Raw genomic sequence first — 6511 nt, forward strand, 5'->3', positions numbered from 1 at the left:
TTGATTTTAAAAGTCAAGTTAGAAGGATTAACTTTTGTTTGCGAACAAGTTTAGAATTAACTAAACTATGTTCTAGTGATTACAAGTTTAAACCTTCGAATAAGATAGCTTTATATGTATGAATCGAATGATGTTATGAACATCATTACTACCTTAAGTTCCTTGGATGAACCTACTGGAAAAGAGAAAAATGGATCTAGCTTCAATGGATCCTTGGATGGCTCAAAGTTCTTGAAGCAAAATCATGACACGAAAACAAGTTCAAGTAAGATCATCACTTGAAATAAGATTGTTATAGTTATAGAAATTGAACCAAAGTTTGAATATGATTATTACCTTGTATTAGAATGATAACCTACTGTAAGAAACAAAGATTTCTTGAGGTTGGATGATCACCTTACAAGATTGGAAGTGAGCTAGCAAACTTGAAAGTATTCTTGATTTTATGAAACTAGAACTTTTGGAATTTATGAAGAACACTTAGAACTTGAAGATAGAACTTGAGAGAGTTCAATTAGATGAAGAAAATTGAAGAATGAAAGTGTTTGTAGGTGTTTTTGGTCGTTGGTGTATGGATTAGATATAAAGGATATGTAATTTTGTTTTCATGTAAATAAGTCATGAATGATTACTCATATTTTTGTAATCTTATGAGATATTTCATGCTAGTTGCCAAATGATGGTTCCCACATGTGTTAGGTGACTCATATGGGCTGCTAAGAGCTGATCATTGGAGTGTATATACCAATAGTACATACATCTAAAAGCTGTGTATTGTACGAGTACGAATACGGGTGCATACGAGTAGAATTGTTGATGAAACTGAACGAGAATGTAATTGTAAGCATTTTTGTTAAGTAGAAGTATTTTGATAAGTGTATTGAAGTCTTTCAAAAGTGTATAAATACATATTAAAACACTACATGTATATACATTTTAACTGAGTCGTTAAGTCATCGTTAGTCGTTACATGTAAGTGTTGTTTTGAAACCTTTAGGTTAACGATCTTGTTAAATGTTGTTAACCCAATGTTTATAATATCAAAAGAGATTTTAAATTATTATATTATCATGATATTATGATGTACGAATATCTCTTAATATGATATATATACATTAAATGTCGTTACAACGATAAACGTTACATATATGTCTCGTTTCAAAATCATTAAGTTAGTAGTCTTGTTTTTACATATGTAGTTCATTGTTAATATAATTAATGATATGTTTACTTATCATAATATCATGTTAACTATATATATAACCATATATATGTCATCATATAGTTTTTTTACAAGTTTTAACGTTCGTGAATCACCGGTCAACTTGGGTGGTCAATTGTCTATATGAAACCTATTTCAATTAATCAAGTCTTAACAAGTTTGATTGCTTAACATGTTGGAAACATTTAATCATGTAAACATCAATCTCAATTAATATATATAAACATGGAAAAGTTCGGGTCACTACATTATGAAGGAGTCAAACCTTTTATACCATTGGCGTGGCGATTGTTTTAAACCGTAAAGAGACTTCTTCAACTTACACGCGTAGTCCTCTTTACCCGCGACTTTAAAACCCTCAGGTTGTCGTATATATATTTCTTCTTCAAGGTGTCCGTGAAGAAACGCGCGGTCTTCAAGTCCATTTGTTCTAGCTCTAAATCTTTCAAGGCAACGATTGAGAGTAATAATCGAATAGATGTGTGTCGTACAACCGGAGAGAACACTTCATTGAAATCTATTCCTTCACGTTGATCAAAGCCGCGAACCACAAAGCGGGCTTTATATCTTTTATTTTCGACACCTGATATGCCATCTTTGACCTTAAACAACCACTTGCAACTAATTGCACGCTTTCCTTTGGGAAGTTTTACTAAGTCCCAAGTATCATTCTTAATCAAGCTTTCCATCTCCTCTTGCATTGCCACTGCCCATTTACTGCTTTCATTACTCAAAACCGCCTCAGCATAACTAGCAGGCTCATGGTGTTCAATGTAGGAGGCTGCAGCAAAACCGTAAGCAAATAAGTTACATTTGTAATCTTGATACCTGGGTGGTCGTATAGTTTGTCGTCGTTCACGGTCTCGAGCAAGAAGGTAATCAGCAGGCTGATTATTAGGTGGAGTGTATGCATCACCATCTACTTGTGTATTAACAATGTCTTCTACTTCGACCTCAACTTCCACCTTACCGGGTGTACTATCATTCGAACTAGCCTGCTTATCAATGACCTTATTTGCCTCTTCGTGTTGTAGTATAGCTTGTTCATTAAATGTTACGTCCCTACTGAATATCACCTTGCGATACTTCGGGTCAGGGCACCAAACACGGTACCCTTTGACACCTAACTGTAGCCTAGAAACACACACTTTATGGCTCGAGGGGTAAGTTTTCCTTCATTTATGTGAACGTAAACTGGACAACCGAATATTCTTAGGTGTGAGTAATCAATAGTCTGTAAAGACCCGTCCTAATCCATAAGAACGAATACAATAACATATGATTACACGCGAGGTATTTGACCTCTATATGATACATTTTACAAACATTGCATTCGTTTTTAAAAGACAAACTTTCATTACTTCGAAAGTTGACGGCATGCATACTATTTTATAATATATCCAACTATAATTGACTTAACATTAATCTTGATGAACTCAACGACTCGAATGCAACGTCTTTTGAAATATGTCAGGTATGACTCCAAGTAATATCTCTAAAATGAGCAAATGCACAGCGGAAGATTTCTTTCATACCTGAGAATAAACATGCTTTAAAGTGTCAACTAAAGGGTTGGTGAGTTCATTAGTTTAACATAAATAATCATTTCCATCATGTTAATAGACCACAAGATTTCATTTATTCGATAATCATACACTCGCAAGTGTTTAAAATTCATTCATTTGGATTGAACACCTGGTAACCGACATTAACTAGATGCATATAAGAATATCCCCTATCATTCCGGGAAATCCTTCGGACATGATAAAAACGAATTCGAAGTACTAAAACATCCGGTACTTTGGATGAGGTTCGTTAGGCTCAATAGATCTATCTTTAGGATTCGCGTCAATTAGTAGATCGGTTTACTAATTCTTAGGTTACCAAGCAAAAGGGGCATATTCGGCTTCGATCATTCAACCATATAATGTAGTTTCAATTACTTGTGTCTATTTCGTAAAACATTTATAAAAATTGCGCATGTATTCTCAGCCCAAAAATATAAAGGGTAAAAAGGCAAATGAAACTCACGCATATAAATATTGTAAAACAGTTAATAAAGCATTTGCATGTATTCGCAGTTCAAAAATATATTTCAAAAGCATTTAATAAAGCAGTTATAAAAGCAGCGCATGTATTCTCAGTCCCAAAAATGTAAAGAGTAAAAGGGAATCAAATGAACTCACCAACCTTTTGGTTGACACTTTAAAGCATGTTTATTCTCATGTATGAAAGAAATCTTTCGCTGTGCATTTGCTCATTTTAGGGATATTACTTGGAGTCATACATGACATATTTCAAAAGACGTTGCATTCGAGTCGTTGAGTTCATCAAGATTAATGTTAAGTCAATTATAGTTGGATATATTATGAAATGGTATGCATGCTGTCAACTTTCGATGTAATGAAAGTTTGTCTTTTAAAAACGAATGCAATGTTTGTAAAATGTACCATATAGAGGTCAAATACCTCGCGATGTAATCATATGTTATTGTATTCATTCTTATTGATTAGGACGGGTCTTTACATGTGGTATCAGAGCGGTGGTCTTAGCGAACCAGGTCTTGCATTAGTGTGTCTAACTGATAGTTGTTTAGATGCATTAGTGGGTCTGAACTTCGACCGTGTCTGCATGTCAAAAGTTTTGCTTATCATTTAGTGTCGAAAATCATCTACTTTTCATCCTTAGGAAATTGGCTGCTTATTATTCCTAGTCTAGACACATCTTACTGCATTGTTTGCATGAATAGTGTATAGACAAATCCATATCTTAGCGTATCTGTTACTGTAGACTTTATCTGACACGTTTACTTAATTTCCTCCATAATCTACGGGATCTTCTGTACTATATTAGATATTCTATATACTTAGAATATTATCCGATAACCGAAAATCATTTCATATCGAAAATCCTCTAACTGATCATAAGAGATGAATCCTACACCTAGCTTGGATTCCATTAGTTTCGAAAGCAATTTCGAGATGCGTATTGAAGTAGACTCCGAAGTCAATGAACCCGAAGTGTCTCCACCATTTAGCTATTTTTCTTTCTGGAGGAGATGGGGGTGGGTCCGAGACTTACTCACTCGATGGAGAAATGAAGAAGGCGAGCCCTACCGCGAACCAAACTTACCTCCTAACATCGGAGAAAATGATGTACTCACCGGTGAACCTATGCGCAACACTGTATTCACCCTTCTTGCTAAAGTTTTCCACCTCGAAGGTCGCGTTACTGCAATCTCAGAAAATATTCAACCTCTACTTCCGAATACCAATCGAAGGGGAATATTAGAAGAAGTTAGGGAACTTCGAATTGATAATCAAGATCTATCGAATCAGATGAGTGGATGGATAGAAATGATAGAGGGTAGGATAGAAACCCTGACAAGAATGGTGCGTGATTTACAAGCTATACTTACTACACCAACATCATCACCAACCTCAGCACCAACAACACTTGTAGCACCGACAACAACAGTACCACCATCAGTAGCACCAACAGCATAACCAATACCAACAACAACAACATCATCACACGTCTCAACCTCGCAATCTATACCTCAAGCATAATCATCATTCTACGAATCGTTCTACATAAACTATCTTCGTCCTTCATGGCGATTATGTAATCTCTAATGTTTTATAGATTATGTACTCTAGTTCTAGCCGTAAATCTGATGAGTTTAATATCACATTGACTCATTAAATCCATCATTACGTCTGAAGAAAATATATATGTTTATATGTTTTCATAGAGATTGTAATTAAAATTTTTATTGTACAAACTGTTAATGGTGAAAATATTTTAACGGGTAGGTAATAGCCGAGGAATATTTAGATTTCGCATTAATAAGTTACACTATACATTCTTCAACTCTGATTCAACAGTCATTTACTATCCTACTTACATCCACAGATATACGTAACCGTTCACCACAGAATAATCATTTTCATTCAATTTCATATTTGGATTTTAATTTATCAGAATTCAACAAGTGGCATAATGAAGAAAACATTGGACAAACTAAAATTTGTTAGAAACAAACAAATTAACTACGAGAAATTTTGTTAAGAATACACGCTAACTGCTCCTAGCTAACTGTTCCTAGCTAACTGATTACATTTTATTTATCGCAGTTTAATTATCGCAATTTTATTTATCGTCATTTAATTTCTGTATTTATTTTAAGAACTTTAAATATCAGGACACGTATACAAGGTTTTGACATATCATATCGACGCATATATAAATAATATATATATATATATATATATATATATATATATATATATATATATATATATATATATATATATATATATATATATATATATATATATATATTATTTGGAATAACCATAGACACTCTATATGCAGTAATGATCGAGTTCTCTATACAGGGTTGAGGTTGATTCTATAATAATATATATACTTTGAGTTGTGATCGAGTCTGAGACATGTACACGGGTCACGATACGTATTAATTAATTCGAATATTATAAACTATATATGAATTATTGAGTTAGTGACTGTGGACTGCAAACTGTGGACTACCAAGATTGGACAATTAAAATGAATTAAAATATTGATTATAACATATGAAACTAAACAATTCTTCAAGTTGCCACTTGATTTCATCTTAAACCTCATTTGTATCTTGACGATTCCAATCTGAGTTCAAACCTTTCATAATTCTTAAAAACACCTCAATCGAGAGGATGAAGGGGATGAACCAATTGCACTTCATCTACGGAAGAAAAGATTGATGCATATAGTTATGCACCTGAAAACACTCGGAACTTGAGTAAGCGTTTAAAACGTATATGTGCTAGCTCCTTTGGCATAGTTATTACTGAAAATAACTTTGCAGTTTCTTTTCAAATTAGACAATTTTGTCACAGCTTCAGCAAATCAACTTCGACTTTCATTCGAATTAGCCTTATTATAACCTCGATATATAAGTTTGCCTGTCGTCATCGTTACCGAGGAACCGTTTATATTCCACCACATTAACAGTAAACTTACCAGCAACTTCAATGAATTTGGATTTTTTGAAAAATCATTATATTCATAGAAACTCCATCGTGTATTCATTTATACCATGTAACAATAATTGCCATACCAATTGTCGAGAATCAGCAATCAGTATTTTGAATCTCGTAGCATTTCTACATTAATAGTTATATGTATACATATAACAATTATCTCCTAGAATTACGACCTTCAATTCTGAAATTTTGAAAAGCACCCAGCCTACGAATCAATACATTGAACTTTGAAAAAGCTGAA

This window comes from Rutidosis leptorrhynchoides, chromosome 3 (assembly GCF_046630445.1).
Source record: "Rutidosis leptorrhynchoides isolate AG116_Rl617_1_P2 chromosome 3, CSIRO_AGI_Rlap_v1, whole genome shotgun sequence".
Taxonomy (NCBI): domain Eukaryota; kingdom Viridiplantae; phylum Streptophyta; class Magnoliopsida; order Asterales; family Asteraceae; genus Rutidosis; species Rutidosis leptorrhynchoides.